Below are 22,120 nucleotides of genomic sequence, written 5' to 3'. Positions count from 1 at the left end.
AGCACCCCCAGAGCCACCCCCCACTCTCCCCAGACTCTGCCCGGGGAAGGGCCACTCTGGCTGGGCATGGCCTCCACCAAGCACCCCCTGGAGCCCCCGGAGCACCTCCAGAGCCACCCCCCACTCCTTCAGACTCACCCCGGGGAAGGGACACTCTGGCTGGGCATGGCCTCCGCCGAGCACCCCCTGGAACCCCTGAAGCCCCCGGAGCAGCTCCAGAGCCACCCCCCACTCTCCCCAGACTCTGCCCGGGGAAGGGCCACTCTGGCCGGGCATGGCCTCCGCTGAGCACCCCCTGGAACCCCTGGAGCCCCCGGAGCACCTCCAGAGCCACCCCCCACTCTCCCCAGACTCACCCCGGGGAAGGGACACTCTGGCCGGGCATGGCCCCCGCTGAGCACCCCCTGGAGCCCCCGGATTACCTCCAGAGCCACCCCCCACTCTCCCCAGACTATGCCCGGGGAAGGGCCACTCTGGCTGGGCATGGCCTCCACTGAGCACCCCCTGGAGCCCCCGGAGCACCTCCAGAGCCACCCCCCACTCTCCCCAGACTATGCCCGGGGAAGGGCCACTCTGGCTGGGCATGGCCTCCGCCGAGCACCCCCTGGAACCCCTGGAGCCCCTCCAGAGCCACCCCCCACTCCTCCAGACTCACCCCGGGGAAGGGCCACTCTGGCTGGGCATGGCCTCCACTGAGCACCCCCTGGAACCCCCGGAGCACCTCCAGAGCCACCCCCCACTCTCCCCAGACTCTGCCCGGGGAAGGGACACTCTGGCCGGGCATGGCCTCCGCCGAGCACCCCCTGGAACCCCCCGGAGCACCTCCAGAGCCACCCCCCCACTCCTCCAGACTCACCCCGGGGAAGGGACACTCTGGCTGGGCATGGCCTCCACCAAGCACCCCCTGGAGCCCCCGGAGCACCTCCAGAGCCACCCCCCACTCCTCCAGACTCACCCCGGGGACGGGACACTCTGGCTGGGCATGGCCTCCACTGAGCACCCCCTGGAACCCCTGGAGCCCCGGGAGAACCTCCAGAGCCACCCCCCACTCTCCCCAGACTCTGCCCGGGGAAGGGCCACTCTGGCTGGGCATGGCCTCCGCCGAGCACCCCCTGGAACCCCCGGAGGCCCTCCAGAGCCACCCCCCACTCTCCCCAGACTCACCCCGGGGAAGGGCCACTCTGGCTGGGCATGGTCTCCACCAAGCATTCCCTGGAGCCCCCGGAGCACCTCCAGAGCCACCCCCCACTCCTCCAGACTCACCCCGGGGAAGGGACACTCTGGCTGGGCATGGCCTCCGCCGAGCACCCCCTGGAGCCCCCGGAGCACCCCCAGAGCCACCCCCCACTCTCCCCAGACTCACCCCGGGGAAGGGACACTCTGGCTGGGCATGGCCTCCACTGAGCACCCCCTGGAACCCCTGGAGCCCCGGGAGCACCTCCAGAGCCACCCCCCACTCTCCCCAGACTCTGCCCGGGGAAGGGCCACTCTGGCTGGGCATGGCCTCCGCCGAGCACCCCCTGGAACCCCCGGAGCACCTCCAGAGCCACCCCCCACTCCTCCAGACTCACCCCCGGGGAAGGGCAACTCTGGCTGGGCATGGCCCCCACTGAGCACCCCCTGGAACCCCTGGAGCCCCTGGAGCACCTCCAGGGCCACCCCCCCACTCCACCAGACTCAGCCCCGACCCGGGCACACTCTTCCCCGGGTCCTGGGCTCCGGGACTCCGGGGATGACCACCGGGGACCAGGCTCTCCCTCCGAACCCGGGGACCCACCCTTAAGCACCCCCTCGCGGGCTAAACCCCTTAGGGGCAGCCGCCTGGAAGCCCGTGCCCTTGGTACTCTGACATGGAAGCCCGTGCCCTTGGTACTCTTAACCACACTTTGACATTTTTCGAGTATAGTGTACTATTTCGGTTTTTACTCTAAGTCCCTCAGGGGCATATGGTGCTATACTCTGATGGTCAGATCACCTCCAGGCCCCAGGGGAGTGCTTTTCTGGGGTCAAACAGTGCACTGATGATGGGGGATTATTTCATTTTGCTCATTTTGGTGTTTTTTCACATTTTAACCCATTTTCACCCATTTTGCTCACCCCGCACTCTGCCGCATATGAGGCCGGGGAAGGGCCACTCTGGCTGAGCATGGCCTCCGCTGAGCACCCCCTGGAGCCCCTGGAGCCCCCGGAGACCCTCCAGAGCCACCCCCCACTCCTCCAGACTCACCCCGGGGAAGGGACACTCTGGCTGGGCATGGCCTCCGCCGAGCAGCCCCTGGAGCCCCCGGAGACCCTCCAGAGCCACCCCCCACTCTCCCCAGACTCACCCCGGGGAAGGTCCACTCTGGCTGGGCATGGCCTCCGCCGAGCACCCCCTGGAGCCCCCGGAGCACCCCCAGAGCCACCCCCCCACTCTCCCCAGACTCTGCCCGGGGAAGGGCCACTCTGGCTGGGCATGGCCTCCACCAAGCACCCCCTGGAGCCCCCCGGAGCCCCTCCAGAGCCACCCCCCACTCTCCCCAGACTCTGCCCGGGGAAGGGACACTCTGGCCGGGCATGGCCTCCGCCGAGCACCCCCTGGAACCCCTGGAGCCCCCGGAGCAGCTCCAGAGCCACCCCCCACTCTCCCCAGACTCTGCCCGGGGAAGGGACACTCTGGCCGGGCATGGCCTCCGCCTACCACCCCCTGGAACCCCCGGAGGCCCTCCAGAGCCACCCCCCACTCTCCCCAGACTCTGCCCGGGGAAGGGACACTCTGGCCGGGCATGGCCTCCGCCGAGCACCCCCTGGAACCCCCGGAGCCCCTCCAGGGCCACCCCCCACTCCTCCAGACTCACCCCGGGGAAGGGACACTCTGGCTGGGCATGGCCTCCGCCGAGCACCCCCTGGAGCCCCCGGAGCACCCCCAGAGCCACCCCCCACTCTCCCCAGACTCTGCCCGGGGAAGGGCCACTCTGGCTGGGCATGGCCTCCACCAAGCACCCCCTGGAGCCCCCGGAGCACCTCCAGAGCCACCCCCCACTCCTTCAGACTCACCCCGGGGAAGGGACACTCTGGCTGGGCATGGCCTCCGCCGAGCACCCCCTGGAACCCCTGAAGCCCCCGGAGCAGCTCCAGAGCCACCCCCCACTCTCCCCAGACTCTGCCCGGGGAAGGGCCACTCTGGCCGGGCATGGCCTCCGCTGAGCACCCCCTGGAACCCCTGGAGCCCCCGGAGCACCTCCAGAGCCACCCCCCACTCTCCCCAGACTCACCCCGGGGAAGGGACACTCTGGCCGGGCATGGCCCCCGCTGAGCACCCCCTGGAGCCCCCGGATTACCTCCAGAGCCACCCCCCACTCTCCCCAGACTATGCCCGGGGAAGGGCCACTCTGGCTGGGCATGGCCTCCACTGAGCACCCCCTGGAGCCCCCGGAGCACCTCCAGAGCCACCCCCCACTCTCCCCAGACTATGCCCGGGGAAGGGCCACTCTGGCTGGGCATGGCCTCCGCCGAGCACCCCCTGGAACCCCTGGAGCCCCTCCAGAGCCACCCCCCACTCCTCCAGACTCACCCCGGGGAAGGGCCACTCTGGCTGGGCATGGCCTCCACTGAGCACCCCCTGGAACCCCCGGAGCACCTCCAGAGCCACCCCCCACTCTCCCCAGACTCTGCCCGGGGAAGGGACACTCTGGCCGGGCATGGCCTCCGCCGAGCACCCCCTGGAACCCCCCGGAGCACCTCCAGAGCCACCCCCCCACTCCTCCAGACTCACCCCGGGGAAGGGACACTCTGGCTGGGCATGGCCTCCACCAAGCACCCCCTGGAGCCCCCGGAGCACCTCCAGAGCCACCCCCCACTCCTCCAGACTCACCCCGGGGACGGGACACTCTGGCTGGGCATGGCCTCCACTGAGCACCCCCTGGAACCCCTGGAGCCCCGGGAGAACCTCCAGAGCCACCCCCCACTCTCCCCAGACTCTGCCCGGGGAAGGGCCACTCTGGCTGGGCATGGCCTCCGCCGAGCACCCCCTGGAACCCCCGGAGGCCCTCCAGAGCCACCCCCCACTCTCCCCAGACTCACCCCGGGGAAGGGCCACTCTGGCTGGGCATGGTCTCCACCAAGCACCCCCTGGAGCCCCCGGAGCACCTCCAGAGCCACCCCCCACTCCTCCAGACTCACCCCGGGGAAGGGACACTCTGGCTGGGCATGGCCTCCGCCGAGCACCCCCTGGAGCCCCCGGAGCACCCCCAGAGCCACCCCCCACTCTCCCCAGACTCACCCCGGGGAAGGGACACTCTGGCTGGGCATGGCCTCCACTGAGCACCCCCTGGAACCCCTGGAGCCCCGGGAGCACCTCCAGAGCCACCCCCCACTCTCCCCAGACTCTGCCCGGGGAAGGGCCACTCTGGCTGGGCATGGCCTCCGCCGAGCACCCCCTGGAACCCCCGGAGCACCTCCAGAGCCACCCCCCACTCCTCCAGACTCACCCCCGGGGAAGGGCAACTCTGGCTGGGCATGGCCCCCACTGAGCACCCCCTGGAACCCCTGGAGCCCCTGGAGCACCTCCAGGGCCACCCCCCCACTCCACCAGACTCAGCCCCGACCCGGGCACACTCTTCCCCGGGTCCTGGGCTCCGGGACTCCGGGGATGACCACCGGGGACCAGGCTCTCCCTCCGAACCCGGGGACCCACCCTTAAGCACCCCCTCGCGGGCTAAACCCCTTAGGGGCAGCCGCCTGGAAGCCCGTGCCCTTGGTACTCTGACATGGAAGCCCGTGCCCTTGGTACTCTTAACCACACTTTGACATTTTTCGAGTATAGTGTACTATTTCGGTTTTTACTCTAAGTCCCTCAGGGGCATATGGTGCTATACTCTGATGGTCAGATCACCTCCAGGCCCCAGGGGAGTGCTTTTCTGGGGTCAAACAGTGCACTGATGATGGGGGATTATTTCATTTTGCTCATTTTGGTGTTTTTTCACATTTTAACCCATTTTCACCCATTTTGCTCACCCCGCACTCTGCCGCATATGAGGCCGGGGAAGGGCCACTCTGGCTGAGCATGGCCTCCGCTGAGCACCCCCTGGAGCCCCTGGAGCCCCCGGAGACCCTCCAGAGCCACCCCCCACTCCTCCAGACTCACCCCGGGGAAGGGACACTCTGGCTGGGCATGGCCTCCGCCGAGCAGCCCCTGGAGCCCCCGGAGACCCTCCAGAGCCACCCCCCACTCTCCCCAGACTCACCCCGGGGAAGGTCCACTCTGGCTGGGCATGGCCTCCGCCGAGCACCCCCTGGAGCCCCCGGAGCACCCCCAGAGCCACCCCCCCACTCTCCCCAGACTCTGCCCGGGGAAGGGCCACTCTGGCTGGGCATGGCCTCCACCAAGCACCCCCTGGAGCCCCCCGGAGCCCCTCCAGAGCCACCCCCCACTCTCCCAAGACTCTGCCCGGGGAAGGGACACTCTGGCCGGGCATGGCCTCCGCCGAGCACCCCCTGGAACCCCTGGAGCCCCCGGAGCAGCTCCAGAGTCACCCCCCACTCTCCCCAGACTCTGCCCGGGGAAGGGACACTCTGGCCGGGCATGGCCTCCGCCTACCACCCCCTGGAACCCCCGGAGGCCCTCCAGAGCCACCCCCCACTCTCCCCAGACTCTGCCCGGGGAAGGGACACTCTGGCCGGGCATGGCCTCCGCCGAGCACCCCCTGGAACCCCCGGAGCCCCTCCAGGGCCACCCCCCACTCCTCCAGACTCACCCCGGGGAAGGGACACTCTGGCTGGGCATGGCCTCCGCCGAGCACCCCCTGGAGCCCCCGGAGCACCCCCAGAGCCACCCCCCACTCTCCCCAGACTCTGCCCGGGGAAGGGCCACTCTGGCTGGGCATGGCCTCCACCAAGCACCCCCTGGAGCCCCCGGAGCACCTCCAGAGCCACCCCCCACTCCTTCAGACTCACCCCGGGGAAGGGACACTCTGGCTGGGCATGGCCTCCGCCGAGCACCCCCTGGAACCCCTGGAGCCCCTCCAGGGCCACCCCCCACTCCTCCAGACTCACCCCGGGGAAGGTCCACTCTGGCTGGGCATGGCCTCCGCTGACCACCCCCTGGAACCCCTGAAGCCCCCGGAGCAGCTCCAGAGCCACCCCCCACTCTCCCCAGACTCTGCCCGGGGAAGGGCCACTCTGGCCGGGCATGGCCTCCGCTGAGCACCCCCTGGAACCCCTGGAGCCCCCGGAGCACCTCCAGAGCCACCCCCCACTCTCCCCAGACTCACCCCGGGGAAGGGACACTCTGGCCGGGCATGGCCCCCGCTGAGCACCCCCTGGAGCCCCCGGAGCACCTCCAGAGCCACCCCCCACTCTCCCCAGACTATGCCCGGGGAAGGGCCACTCTGGCTGGGCATGGCCTCCACTGAGCACCCCCTGGAGCCCCCGGAGCACCTCCAGAGCCACCCCCCACTCTCCCCAGACTATGCCCGGGGAAGGGCCACTCTGGCTGGGCATGGCCTCCGCCGAGCACCCCCTGGAACCCCTGGAGCCCCTCCAGAGCCACCCCCCACTCCTCCAGACTCACCCCGGGGAAGGGCCACTCTGGCTGGGCATGGCCTCCACTGAGCACCCCCTGGAACCCCCGGAGCACCTCCAGAGCCACCCCCCACTCTCCCCAGACTCTGCCCGGGGAAGGGACACTCTGGCCGGGCATGGCCTCCGCCGAGCACCCCCTGGAACCCCCCGGAGCACCTCCAGAGCCACCCCCCCACTCCTCCAGACTCACCCCGGGGAAGGGACACTCTGGCTGGGCATGGCCTCCACCAAGCACCCCCTGGAGCCCCCGGAGCACCTCCAGAGCCACCCCCCACTCCTCCAGACTCACCCCGGGGACGGGACACTCTGGCTGGGCATGGCCTCCACTGAGCACCCCCTGGAACCCCTGGAGCCCCGGGAGAACCTCCAGAGCCACCCCCCACTCTCCCCAGACTCTGCCCGGGGAAGGGCCACTCTGGCTGGGCATGGCCTCCGCCGAGCACCCCCTGGAACCCCCGGAGGCCCTCCAGAGCCACCCCCCACTCTCCCCAGACTCACCCCGGGGAAGGGCCACTCTGGCTGGGCATGGTCTCCACCAAGCACCCCCTGGAGCCCCCGGAGCACCTCCAGAGCCACCCCCCACTCCTCCAGACTCACCCCGGGGAAGGGACACTCTGGCTGGGCATGGCCTCCGCCGAGCACCCCCTGGAGCCCCCGGAGCACCCCCAGAGCCACCCCCCACTCTCCCCAGACTCACCCCGGGGAAGGGACACTCTGGCTGGGCATGGCCTCCACTGAGCACCCCCTGGAACCCCTGGAGCCCCGGGAGCACCTCCAGAGCCACCCCCCACTCTCCCCAGACTCTGCCCGGGGAAGGGCCACTCTGGCTGGGCATGGCCTCCGCCGAGCACCCCCTGGAACCCCCGGAGCACCTCCAGAGCCACCCCCCACTCCTCCAGACTCACCCCCGGGGAAGGGCAACTCTGGCTGGGCATGGCCCCCACTGAGCACCCCCTGGAACCCCTGGAGCCCCTGGAGCACCTCCAGGGCCACCCCCCCACTCCACCAGACTCAGCCCCGACCCGGGCACACTCTTCCCCGGGTCCTGGGCTCCGGGACTCCGGGGATGACCACCGGGGACCAGGCTCTCCCTCCGAACCCGGGGACCCACCCTTAAGCACCCCCTCGCGGGCTAAACCCCTTAGGGGCAGCCGCCTGGAAGCCCGTGCCCTTGGTACTCTGACATGGAAGCCCGTGCCCTTGGTACTCTTAACCACACTTTGACATTTTTCGAGTATAGTGTACTATTTCGGTTTTTACTCTAAGTCCCTCAGGGGTATAGTGTACTATACTATGATGGTCAGATCACCTCCAGGCCCCAGGGGAGTGCTTTTCTGGGGTCAAACAGTGCACTGATGATGGGGGATTATTTAATTTTGCTCATTTTGGTGTTTTTTCACATTTTAACCCATTTTCACCCCTTTTGCTCACAACTTCGTACTACGGCCCGGAAAAACGACAGAGTCGATGGGTATAGTGTACTATTGCCGAAAAATGACAGAGTCTTTTCGGGTATAGTGTACTATTTCGGTTTTTACTCTAAGTCCCTCAGGGGCATATGGTGCTATACTCTGATGGTCAGATCACCTCCAGGCCCCAGGGGAGTGCTTTTCTGGGGTCAAACAGTGCACTGATGATGGGGGATTATTTCATTTTGCTCATTTTGGTGTTTTTTCACATTTTAACCCATTTTCACCCATTTTGCTCACCCCGCACTCTGCCGCATATGAGGCCGGGGAAGGGCCACTCTGGCTGAGCATGGCCTCCGCTGAGCACCCCCTGGAGCCCCTGGAGCCCCCGGAGACCCTCCAGAGCCACCCCCCACTCCTCCAGACTCACCCCGGGGAAGGGACACTCTGGCTGGGCATGGCCTCCGCCGAGCAGCCCCTGGAGCCCCCGGAGACCCTCCAGAGCCACCCCCCACTCTCCCCAGACTCACCCCGGGGAAGGTCCACTCTGGCTGGGCATGGCCTCCGCCGAGCATCCCCTGGAGCCCCCGGAGCACCCCCAGAGCCACCCCCCCACTCTCCCCAGACTCTGCCCGGGGAAGGGCCACTCTGGCTGGGCATGGCCTCCACCAAGCACCCCCTGGAGCCCCCCGGAGCCCCTCCAGAGCCACCCCCCACTCTCCCCAGACTCTGCCCGGGGAAGGGACACTCTGGCCGGGCATGGCCTCCGCCGAGCACCCCCTGGAACCCCTGGAGCCCCCGGAGCAGCTCCAGAGCCACCCCCCACTCTCCCCAGACTCTGCCCGGGGAAGGGACACTCTGGCCGGGCATGGCCTCCGCCTACCACCCCCTGGAACCCCCGGAGGCCCTCCAGAGCCACCCCCCACTCTCCCCAGACTCTGCCCGGGGAAGGGACACTCTGGCCGGGCATGGCCTCCGCCGAGCACCCCCTGGAACCCCCGGAGCCCCTCCAGGGCCACCCCCCACTCCTCCAGACTCACCCCGGGGAAGGGACACTCTGGCTGGGCATGGCCTCCGCCGAGCACCCCCTGGAGCCCCCGGAGCACCCCCAGAGCCACCCCCCACTCTCCCCAGACTCTGCCCGGGGAAGGGCCACTCTGGCTGGGCATGGCCTCCACCAAGCACCCCCTGGAGCCCCCGGAGCACCTCCAGAGCCACCCCCCACTCCTTCAGACTCACCCCGGGGAAGGGACACTCTGGCTGGGCATGGCCTCCGCCGAGCACCCCCTGGAACCCCTGGAGCCCCTCCAGGGCCACCCCCCACTCCTCCAGACTCACCCCGGGGAAGGTCCACTCTGGCTGGGCATGGCCTCCGCTGACCACCCCCTGGAACCCCTGAAGCCCCCGGAGCAGCTCCAGAGCCACCCCCCACTCTCCCCAGACTCTGCCCGGGGAAGGGCCACTCTGGCCGGAAATGGCCTCCGCTGAGCACCCCCTGGAACCCCTGGAGCCCCCGGAGCACCTCCAGAGCCACCCCCCACTCTCCCCAGACTCACCCCGGGGAAGGGACACTCTGGCCGGGCATGGCCCCCGCTGAGCACCCCCTGGAGCCCCCGGAGCACCTCCAGAGCCACCCCCCACTCTCCCCAGACTATGCCCGGGGAAGGGCCACTCTGGCTGGGCATGGCCTCCACTGAGCACCCCCTGGAGCCCCCGGAGCACCTCCAGAGCCACCCCCCACTCTCCCCAGACTATGCCCGGGGAAGGGCCACTCTGGCTGGGCATGGCCTCCGCCGAGCACCCCCTGGAACCCCTGGAGCCCCTCCAGAGCCACCCCCCACTCCTCCAGACTCACCCCGGGGAAGGGCCACTCTGGCTGGGCATGGCCTCCACTGAGCACCCCCTGGAACCCCCGGAGCACCTCCAGAGCCACCCCCCACTCTCCCCAGACTCTGCCCGGGGAAGGGACACTCTGGCCGGGCATGGCCTCCGCCGAGCACCCCCTGGAACCCCCCGGAGCACCTCCAGAGCCACCCCCCCACTCCTCCAGACTCACCCCGGGGAAGGGACACTCTGGCTGGGCATGGCCTCCACCAAGCACCCCCTGGAGCCCCCGGAGCACCTCCAGAGCCACCCCCCACTCCTCCAGACTCACCCCGGGGACGGGACACTCTGGCTGGGCATGGCCTCCACTGAGCACCCCCTGGAACCCCTGGAGCCCCGGGAGAACCTCCAGAGCCACCCCCCACTCTCCCCAGACTCACCCCGGGGAAGGGCCACTCTGGCTGGGCATGGTCTCCACCAAGCACCCCCTGGAGCCCCCGGAGCACCTCCAGAGCCACCCCCCACTCCTCCAGACTCACCCCGGGGAAGGGACACTCTGGCTGGGCATGGCCTCCGCCGAGCACCCCCTGGAGCCCCCGGAGCACCCCCAGAGCCACCCCCCACTCTCCCCAGACTCACCCCGGGGAAGGGACACTCTGGCTGGGCATGGCCTCCACTGAGCACCCCCTGGAACCCCTGGAGCCCCGGGAGCACCTCCAGAGCCACCCCCCACTCTCCCCAGACTCTGCCCGGGGAAGGGCCACTCTGGCTGGGCATGGCCTCCGCCGAGCACCCCCTGGAACCCCCGGAGCACCTCCAGAGCCACCCCCCACTCCTCCAGACTCACCCCCGGGGAAGGGCAACTCTGGCTGGGCATGGCCCCCACTGAGCACCCCCTGGAACCCCTGGAGCCCCTGGAGCACCTCCAGGGCCACCCCCCCACTCCACCAGACTCAGCCCCGACCCGGGCACACTCTTCCCCGGGTCCTGGGCTCCGGGACTCCGGGGATGACCACCGGGGACCAGGCTCTCCCTCCGAACCCGGGGACCCACCCTTAAGCACCCCCTCGCGGGCTAAACCCCTTAGGGGCAGCCGCCTGGAAGCCCGTGCCCTTGGTACTCTGACATGGAAGCCCGTGCCCTTGGTACTCTTAACCACACTTTGACATTTTTCGAGTATAGTGTACTATTTCGGTTTTTACTCTAAGTCCCTCAGGGGTATAGTGTACTATACTATGATGGTCAGATCACCTCCAGGCCCCAGGGGAGTGCTTTTCTGGGGTCAAACAGTGCACTGATGATGGGGGATTATTTCATTTTGCTCATTTTGGTGTTTTTTCACATTTTAACCCATTTTCACCCCTTTTGCTCACAACTTCGTACTACGGCCCGGAAAAACGACAGAGTCGATGGGTATAGTGTACTATTGCCGAAAAATGACAGAGTCTTTTCGGGTATAGTGTACTATTTCGGTTTTTACTCTAAGTCCCTCAGGGGCATATGGTGCTATACTCTGATGGTCAGATCACCTCCAGGCCCCAGGGGAGTGCTTTTCTGGGGTCAAACAGTGCACTGATGATGGGGGATTATTTCATTTTGCTCATTTTGGTGTTTTTTCACATTTTAACCCATTTTCACCCATTTTGCTCACCCCGCACTCTGCCGCATATGAGGCCGGGGAAGGGCCACTCTGGCTGAGCATGGCCTCCGCTGAGCACCCCCTGGAGCCCCTGGAGCCCCCGGAGACCCTCCAGAGCCACCCCCCACTCCTCCAGACTCACCCCGGGGAAGGGACACTCTGGCTGGGCATGGCCTCCGCCGAGCAGCCCCTGGAGCCCCCGGAGACCCTCCAGAGCCACCCCCCACTCTCCCCAGACTCACCCCAGGGAAGGTCCACTCTGGCTGGGCATGGCCTCCGCCGAGCACCCCCTGGAGCCCCCGGAGCACCCCCAGAGCCACCCCCCCACTCTCCCCAGACTCTGCCCGGGGAAGGGCCACTCTGGCTGGGCATGGCCTCCACCAAGCACCCCCTGGAGCCCCCCGGAGCCCCTCCAGAGCCACCCCCCACTCTCCCCAGACTCTGCCCGGGGAAGGGACACTCTGGCCGGGCATGGCCTCCGCCGAGCACCCCCTGGAACCCCTGGAGCCCCCGGAGCAGCTCCAGAGCCACCCCCCACTCTCCCCAGACTCACCCCGGGGAAGGGCCACTCTGGCTGGGCATGGTCTCCACCAAGCACCCCCTGGAGCCCCCGGAGCACCTCCAGAGCCACCCCCCACTCCTCCAGACTCACCCCGGGGAAGGGACACTCTGGCTGGGCATGGCCTCCGCCGAGCACCCCCTGGAGCCCCCGGAGCACCCCCAGAGCCACCCCCCACTCTCCCCAGACTCACCCCGGGGAAGGGACACTCTGGCTGGGCATGGCCTCCACTGAGCACCCCCTGGAACCCCTGGAGCCCCGGGAGCACCTCCAGAGCCACCCCCCACTCTCCCCAGACTCTGCCCGGGGAAGGGCCACTCTGGCTGGGCATGGCCTCCGCCGAGCACCCCCTGGAACCCCCGGAGCACCTCCAGAGCCACCCCCCACTCCTCCAGACTCACCCCCGGGGAAGGGCAACTCTGGCTGGGCATGGCCCCCACTGAGCACCCCCTGGAACCCCTGGAGCCCCTGGAGCACCTCCAGGGCCACCCCCCCACTCCACCAGACTCAGCCCCGACCCGGGCACACTCTTCCCCGGGTCCTGGGCTCCGGGACTCCGGGGATGACCACCGGGGACCAGGCTCTCCCTCCGAACCCGGGGACCCACCCTTAAGCACCCCCTCGCGGGCTAAACCCCTTAGGGGCAGCCGCCTGGAAGCCCGTGCCCTTGGTACTCTGACATGGAAGCCCGTGCCCTTGGTACTCTTAACCACACTTTGACATTTTTCGAGTATAGTGTACTATTTCGGTTTTTACTCTAAGTCCCTCAGGGGTATAGTGTACTATACTATGATGGTCAGATCACCTCCAGGCCCCAGGGGAGTGCTTTTCTGGGGTCAAACAGTGCACTGATGATGGGGGATTATTTCATTTTGCTCATTTTGGTGTTTTTTCACATTTTAACCCATTTTCACCCCTTTTGCTCACAACTTCGTACTACGGCCCGGAAAAACGACAGAGTCGATGGGTATAGTGTACTATTGCCGAAAAATGACAGAGTCTTTTCGGGTATAGTGTACTATTTCGGTTTTTACTCTAAGTCCCTCAGGGGCATATGGTGCTATACTCTGATGGTCAGATCACCTCCAGGCCCCAGGGGAGTGCTTTTCTGGGGTCAAACAGTGCACTGATGATGGGGGATTATTTCATTTTGCTCATTTTGGTGTTTTTTCACATTTTAACCCATTTTCACCCATTTTGCTCACCCCGCACTCTGCCGCATATGAGGCCGGGGAAGGGCCACTCTGGCTGAGCATGGCCTCCGCTGAGCACCCCCTGGAGCCCCTGGAGCCCCCGGAGACCCTCCAGAGCCACCCCCCACTCCTCCAGACTCACCCCGGGGAAGGGACACTCTGGCTGGGCATGGCCTCCGCCGAGCAGCCCCTGGAGCCCCCGGAGACCCTCCAGAGCCACCCCCCACTCTCCCCAGACTCACCCCAGGGAAGGTCCACTCTGGCTGGGCATGGCCTCCGCCGAGCACCCCCTGGAGCCCCCGGAGCACCCCCAGAGCCACCCCCCCACTCTCCCCAGACTCTGCCCGGGGAAGGGCCACTCTGGCTGGGCATGGCCTCCACCAAGCACCCCCTGGAGCCCCCCGGAGCCCCTCCAGAGCCACCCCCCACTCTCCCCAGACTCTGCCCGGGGAAGGGACACTCTGGCCGGGCATGGCCTCCGCCGAGCACCCCCTGGAACCCCTGGAGCCCCCGGAGCAGCTCCAGAGCCACCCCCCACTCTCCCCAGACTCTGCCCGGGGAAGGGACACTCTGGCCGGGCATGGCCTCCGCCTACCACCCCCTGGAACCCCCGGAGGCCCTCCAGAGCCACCCCCCACTCTCCCCAGACTCTGCCCGGGGAAGGGACACTCTGGCCGGGCATGGCCTCCGCCGAGCACCCCCTGGAACCCCCGGAGCCCCTCCAGGGCCACCCCCCACTCCTCCAGACTCACCCCGGGGAAGGGACACTCTGGCTGGGCATGGCCTCCGCCGAGCACCCCCTGGAGCCCCCGGAGCACCCCCAGAGCCACCCCCCACTCTCCCCAGACTCTGCCCGGGGAAGGGCCACTCTGGCTGGGCATGGCCTCCACCAAGCACCCCCTGGAGCCCCCGGAGCACCTCCAGAGCCACCCCCCACTCCTTCAGACTCACCCCGGGGAAGGGACACTCTGGCTGGGCATGGCCTCCGCCGAGCACCCCCTGGAACCCCTGGAGCCCCTCCAGGGCCACCCCCCACTCCTCCAGACTCACCCCGGGGAAGGTCCACTCTGGCTGGGCATGGCCTCCGCTGACCACCCCCTGGAACCCCTGAAGCCCCCGGAGCAGCTCCAGAGCCACCCCCCACTCTCCCCAGACTCTGCCCGGGGAAGGGCCACTCTGGCCGGGCATGGCCTCCGCTGAGCACCCCCTGGAACCCCTGGAGCCCCCGGAGCACCTCCAGAGCCACCCCCCACTCTCCCCAGACTCACCCCGGGGAAGGGACACTCTGGCCGGGCATGGCCTCCACTGAGCACCCCCTGGAGCCCCCGGAGCACCTCCAGAGCCACCCCCCACTCTCCCCAGACTATGCCCGGGGAAGGGCCACTCTGGCTGGGCATGGCCTCCACTGAGCACCCCCTGGAGCCCCCGGAGCACCTCCAGAGCCACCCCCCACTCTCCCCAGACTATGCCCGGGGAAGGGCCACTCTGGCTGGGCATGGCCTCCGCCGAGCACCCCCTGGAACCCCTGGAGCCCCTCCAGAGCCACCCCCCACTCCTCCAGACTCACCCCGGGGAAGGGCCACTCTGGCTGGGCATGGCCTCCACTGAGCACCCCCTGGAACCCCCGGAGCACCTCCAGAGCCACCCCCCACTCTCCCCAGACTCTGCCCGGGGAAGGGACACTCTGGCCGGGCATGGCCTCCGCCGAGCACCCCCTGGAACCCCCCGGAGCACCTCCAGAGCCACCCCCCCACTCCTCCAGACTCACCCCGGGGAAGGGACACTCTGGCTGGGCATGGCCTCCACCAAGCACCCCCTGGAGCCCCCGGAGCACCTCCAGAGCCACCCCCCACTCCTCCAGACTCACCCCGGGGACGGGACACTCTGGCTGGGCATGGCCTCCACTGAGCACCCCCTGGAACCCCTGGAGCCCCGGGAGAACCTCCAGAGCCACCCCCCACTCTCCCCAGACTCTGCCCGGGGAAGGGCCACTCTGGCTGGGCATGGCCTCCGCCGAGCACCCCCTGGAACCCCCGGAGGCCCTCCAGAGCCACCCCCCACTCTCCCCAGACTCACCCCGGGGAAGGGCCACTCTGGCTGGGCATGGTCTCCACCAAGCACCCCCTGGAGCCCCCGGAGCACCTCCAGAGCCACCCCCCACTCCTCCAGACTCACCCCGGGGAAGGGACACTCTGGCTGGGCATGGCCTCCGCCGAGCACCCCCTGGAGCCCCCGGAGCACCCCCAGAGCCACCCCCCACTCTCCCCAGACTCACCCCGGGGAAGGGACACTCTGGCTGGGCATGGCCTCCACTGAGCACCCCCTGGAACCCCTGGAGTCCCTCGGGTATAGTGTACTATTGCCGAAAAACGACAGAGTCCCTCGGGTATAGTGTACTATTGCCGAAAAACGACAGAGTCCCTCGGGTATAGTGTACTATTGCCGAAAAACGACAGAGTCCCTCGGGTATAGTGTACTATTGCCGAAAAACGACAGAGTCCCTCGGGTATAGTGTACTAAAAACGACAGAGTCCCTCGGGTATAGTGTACTATTGCCGAAAAACGACAGAGTCCCTCGGGTATAGTGTACTATTGGCTGGAAGCTCGGTTTTTTTTCTAAGTCCAGCAGGGGTATATGGTACTATATTCTGGTGGTCAGATCACCTCCAGGCCCCAGGGGAGTGCTTTTCTGGGGGCAAACTGTGCACTGATGATGGGGGATTATTTCATTTTGCTCATTTTGGTGTGTTTTCACATTTTAACCCATTTTCACCCCTTTTGCTCACATCTTCAAACTCGGGCCCTGATTACAAGTTCTGACCAAATGATGACAAACACGGTATTTATTATGTATTTTTTTCATTTTTTTTATTTTTCCAACTTATACATCCATCATTGGTGCCAGGCAGGTTGTGGAGAAAGCAGTGAAGAAAGGAGAGAGCCATCACAGAAAAGATGTCCATCCAGGGTCAAGGTACCCTGCACTTTTACATATCCAAATGACAGCATTTAAAGTTTTTTTAGCGTATGGTATCTCTCGTTGCATGGAACCGCACAGAGGCCAACGCCACACTGACGGCACCTGTACTTTGTTTGCCGCCTGCCTTTGGTACGAGAGCGGTCAGAGCACACGGCGCAGTCTGGACGTCCCTCTGCTTGACAAAGCCAATGACGCTCTGTGAGTCTCTGTGGCATTTCACCCTCCGGTCTTGAGCGCCTTTCTTGTTTTTTGGAGTGATCAGCCAGTAATGCATCAATAATGTTCTGAATGTAAACCTTTAAAGGTTTGTGTGGGCCTGGAGTGGATTTGGTGTATATGATGTGTGAGTTGACAATACTTATGCTTATAATGGCATTGAATATGCGATGATACCATTTCCGGGACCTGTGTGGAAAGAGGTATGTCTTCATCCTCTGGTCAGCAGTGTCCACTCCACCCATGTAGGCGTTGTACTGGTCGACACATACAGGTCTTTTGATGTCACGGAAGCCAGTGTCATCTGTCTTGGATCGGATCCTCCTCTGAACACAATCATTTCCATGGACTGTGGACAACATGGTGAGACGTTTAGTATCGTGCCAAGCACAAGCCAGGAGTTTTCCCTTTCTGCAAAAAACTGGGTCATCTCCTTTTTTCAGCTGTAAGACACTTTTACCAAGGCATTTTGGCATCCCCAACCTGGTAATCCTTACCGTCCCACACAGTCCAGTTTCCAAATCTGCTAATTCATTTGCAATTACAGGCGAGGTATAGTAACTGTCCATGTAAATCTCGTGTCCTTTGCCCGTAAAGGGAGAAACCAACTCACGGACAACTGCGTGTGTTGCACTGATGTTGCTTGCATTATTTTTGTACTGTCCAGTGTGCATTGACCAGCGCAAAACATACCCTGAACAGCTTTCACTCAGGGCATACACTCTATAGCCATATTTGTCAGGTTTATTCGGAGAGTAACATTTTAGTGAAGATCTCCCCTTGAAAGCTATTGTCATTTCATCTAAAGAAAGCTCCTTGATTGGACTGTAAACTGCTGCAAATTTGGGAATAATCAAATCTATTATTGGGCGGACTTTGAACAGTTTATCGTGCCCGGGCTCGCCTGTTCTCACATAATCATTATTGTTGACAAAATGAAAGAACGAAAGAATGATTTCAAATCTGTTTCTTGACATTACATTTCCAAATCCAGGCGTTTGTGTAAGCCAAAATGTTCCCCAGTAATCCTCGATTTCAGGTTTCTCAACAAGGCCCATGGAGAGATGCAAAGCGAAGAAAGCTTTCATTTCGGTGACTGATACATCATACCACTCAAGAAATCTTGAATGTGGCTTCAGAATCATAGGTGCCATACACTGATGTGCATATCTATTTGTCTCATCAGTAATGAAAGTCCAAAACTGATCGGTCAGAAAGAGTGACAGAATATCAAATGGATTAGCATCCGTCAGATCCATCTCTCCTGTGTAGCCAACTGGGTCTTCAAAAGGTTTGATCCATGCCTCAAATACCTCGACCTCTCTCAGCATGTCCCAGCTCTCATCCACCGGGCAAGTTTTACTGCAGCCACTGGTTCCACTGGTTCCTCGCCTCCGTCTGTCCTTTGCACCTGTCCGTTGTTTCGAAGTCCCTTCATCTCCACTTGGAAATCCATCGTCACTCTCGGGGAGATAATACCCTTCAGAGTCAGAATCTGCTGTAAATTGCATGCCACGTGTACTTCCTCCAGCCATTTTTTTCCTTACCGGATCTGGCTAATAAAGGGAAGTTGCACCGAACCGACCAATGACTGAAGTGATTCATTTTCTACTATTATTTCATTAATTTCCTTGTACGGTAAAGTTGCATTTCTGCGACTTTGGCGCTTAAAGGGTTAGAATACAGAGTTTTTGGTTTCAATACCTTATCATCTGCTGCCATCTTCTGTATTTTTTGTAAATAAAGGTGGACAAAAATAAATAAATATTTGACAAACGCCAAGCCTAGCCCCAAGCCCCAAGGACTGATAACCCTTTAGGCGCCAGAGATTATGGATGAAATAAATGTATAAATAAAAAACTTCCTGAGATACAGAGAACTGAAGCCGGGGCACAGCTCTGGGTCGGCAGTGCCCCTGGAGGCCCGTAGAAGCTCCACACTCCAGTTGATTCTTGGATAAAAGGGCACCCAGCCGGTCTCGAACTCGCGTGAGGCGGAGCAGGGATCATCCACCCCGCACACGGCCAGACTTTGCCCGGCCAGGGAGCACCTTCTGCGGGTCGGAGGCTCCGGGTCGGAGCCCCTGGAGCCTGGAGCCCTCACCGGGCCCCGAACTCGGCTGCCGGAGGCAGTGCAGTGCCTCATGGATAAAAGGGCACCCAGCCGGTCTCGAACTCGCGTGAGGCAGAGCAGGGATCATCCACCCCGCACACGGCCAGACTTTGCCCGGCCAGGGAGCACCTTCTGCGGGTCGGAGGCTCCGGGTCGGAGCCCCTGGAGCCTGGAGCCCTCACCGGGCCCCGAACTCGGCTGCCGGAGGCAGTGCAGTGCCTCATGGATAAAAGGGCACCCAGCCGGTCTCGAACTCGCGTGAGGCGGAGCAGGGATCATCCACCCCGCACACGGCCAGACTTTGCCCGGCCAGGGAGCACCTTCTGCGGATCGGAGGCTCCGGGTCGGAGCCCCTGGAGCCTGGAGCCCTCACCGGGCCCCGAACTCGGCTGCCGGAGGCAGTGCAGTGCCTCATGGATAAAAGGGCACCCAGCCGGTCTCGAACTCGCGTGAGGCGGAGCATGGATCATCCACCCCGCACACGGCCAGACTTTGCCAGGCCAGGGAGCACCTTCTGCGGGTCGGAGGCTCCGGGTCGGAGCCCCTGGAGCCTGGAGCCCTCACCGGGCCCCGAACTCGGCTGCCGGAGGCAGTGCAGTGCCTCATGGATAAAAGGGCACCCAGCCGGTCTCGAACTCGCGTGAGGCGGAGCATGGATCATCCACCCCGCACACGGCCAGACTTTGCCAGGCCAGGGAGCACCTTCTGCGGGTCGGAGACTCCGGGTCGGAGCCCCTGGAGCCTGGAGCCCTCACCGGGCCCCGAACTCGGCTGCCGGAGGCAGTGCAGTGCCTCATGGATAAAAGGGCACCCAGCCGGTCTCGAACTCGCGTGAGGCGGAGCAGGGATCATCCACCCCGCACACGGCCAGACTTTGCCCGGCCAGGGAGCACCTTCTGCGGGTCGGAGGCTCCGGGTCGGAGCCCCTGGAGCCTGGAGCCCTCACCGGGCCCCGAACTCGGCTGCCGGAGGCAGTGCAGTGCCTCATGGATAAAAGGGCACCCAGCCGGTCTCGAACTCGCGTGAGACGGAGCAGGGATCATCCACCCCGCACACGGCCAGACTTTGCCCGGCCAGGGAGCACCTTCTGCGGGTCGGAGGCTCCGGGTCGGAGCCCCTGGAGCCTGGAGCCCTCACCGGGCCCCGAACTCGGCTGCCGGAGGCAGTGCAGTGCCTCATGGATAAAAGGGCACCCAGCCGGTCTCGAACTCGCGTGAGGCGGAGCAGGGATCATCCACCCCGCACACGACCAGACTTTGCCCGGGGAAGGGCCACTCTGGCTGGGCATGGCCCCCACTGAGCACCCCCTGGAACCCCTGGAGCCCCCGGAGCACCTCCAGAGCCACCCCCCACTCCTCCAGACTCTGCCCGGGGAAGGGCCACTCTGGCTGGGCATGGCCTCCACTGAGCACCCCCTGGAGCCCCCGGAGCACCTCCAGAGCCACCCCCCACTCTCCCCAGACTATGCCCGGGGAATGGCCACTCTGGCTGGGCATGGCCTCCGCCGAGCACCCCCTGGAACCCCTGGAGCTCCTCCAGAGCCACCCCCCACTCCTCCAGACTCACCCCGGGGAAGGGCCACTCTGGCTGGGCATGGCCTCCACTGAGCACCCCCTGGAGCCCCCGGAGCACCTCCAGAGCCACCCCCCACTCTCCCCAGACTATGCCCGGGGAAGGGCCACTCTGGCTTGGCATGGCCTCCACTGAGCACCCCCTGGAGCCCCCGGAGCACCTCCAGAGCCACCCCCCACTCCTCCAGACTCACCCCGGGGAAGGGACACTCTGGCTGGGCATGGCCTCCGCTGAGCACCCCCTGGAGCCCCCGGAGCACCTCCAGAGCCACCCCCCACTCCTCCAGACTCACCCCGGGGAAGGGACACTCTGGCTGGGCATGGCCTCCGCCGAGCACCCCCTGGAGCCCCCGGAGCACCCCCAGAGCCACCCCCCACTCTCCCCAGACTCACCCCGGGGAAGGGACACTCTGGCTGGGCATGGCCTCCACTGAGCACCCCCTGGAACCCCTGGAGCCCCGGGAGCACCTCCAGAGCCACCCCCCACTCTCCCCAGACTCTGCCCGGGGAAGGGCCACTCTGGCTGGGCATGGCCTCCGCCGAGCACCCCCTGGAACCCCCGGAGCACCTCCAGAGCCACCCCCCACTCCTCCAGACTCACCCCCGGGGAAGGGCAACTCTGGCTGGGCATGGCCCCCACTGAGCACCCCCTGGAACCCCTGGAGCCCCTGGAGCACCTCCAGGGCCACCCCCCCACTCCACCAGACTCAGCCCCGACCCGGGCACACTCTTCCCCGGGTCCTGGGTCCGGGGATGACCACCGGGGACCAGGCTCTCCCTCCGAACCCGGGGACCCACCCTTAAGCACCCCCTCGCGGGCTAAACCCCTTAGGGGCAGCCGCCTGGAAGCCCGTGCCCTTGGTACTCTGACATGGAAGCCCGTGCCCTTGGTACTCTTAACCACACTTTGACATTTTTCGAGTATAGTGTACTATTTCGGTTTTTACTCTAAGTCCCTCAGGGGTATAGTGTACTATACTATGATGGTCAGATCACCTCCAGGCCCCAGGGGAGTGCTTTTCTGGGGTCAAACAGTGCACTGATGATGGGGGATTATTTCATTTTGCTCATTTTGGTGTTTTTTCACATTTTAACCCATTTTCACCCCTTTTGCTCACAACTTCGTACTACGGCCCGGAAAAACGACAGAGTCGATGGGTATAGTGTACTATTGCCGAAAAATGACAGAGTCTTTTCGGGTATAGTGTACTATTTCGGTTTTTACTCTAAGTCCCTCAGGGGCATATGGTGCTATACTCTGATGGTCAGATCACCTCCAGGCCCCAGGGGAGTGCTTTTCTGGGGTCAAACAGTGCACTGATGATGGGGGATTATTTCATTTTGCTCATTTTGGTGTTTTTTCACATTTTAACCCATTTTCACCCATTTTGCTCACCCCGCACTCTGCCGCATATGAGGCCGGGAAAGGGCCACTCTGGCTGAGCATGGCCTCCGCTGAGCACCCCCTGGAGCCCCTGGAGCCCCCGGAGACCCTCCAGAGCCACCCCCCACTCCTCCAGACTCACCCCGGGGAAGGGACACTCTGGCTGGGCATGGCCTCCGCCGAGCAGCCCCTGGAGCCCCCGGAGACCCTCCAGAGCCACCCCCCACTCTCCCCAGACTCACCCCGGGGAAGGTCCACTCTGGCTGGGCATGGCCTCCGCCGAGCACCCCCTGGAGCCCCCGGAGCACCCCCAGAGCCACCCCCCCACTCTCCCCAGACTCTGCCCGGGGAAGGGCCACTCTGGCTGGGCATGGCCTCCACCAAGCACCCCCTGGAGCCCCCCGGAGCCCCTCCAGAGCCACCCCCCACTCTCCCCAGACTCTGCCCGGGGAAGGGACACTCTGGCCGGGCATGGCCTCCGCCGAGCACCCCCTGGAACCCCTGGAGCCCCCGGAGCAGCTCCAGAGCCACCCCCCACTCTCCCCAGACTCTGCCCGGGGAAGGGACACTCTGGCCGGGCATGGCCTCCGCCTACCACCCCCTGGAACCCCCGGAGGCCCTCCAGAGCCACCCCCCACTCTCCCCAGACTCTGCCCGGGGAAGGGACACTCT

Source organism: Eucyclogobius newberryi, unplaced genomic scaffold (genome assembly GCF_026437365.1).
Source record: "Eucyclogobius newberryi isolate DKJ021-1_F unplaced genomic scaffold, fEucNew1.0.hap1 SCAF_4, whole genome shotgun sequence".
NCBI lineage: Eukaryota > Metazoa > Chordata > Actinopteri > Gobiiformes > Gobiidae > Eucyclogobius > Eucyclogobius newberryi.
Note: the sequence above shows the minus strand (reverse complement) of the source record.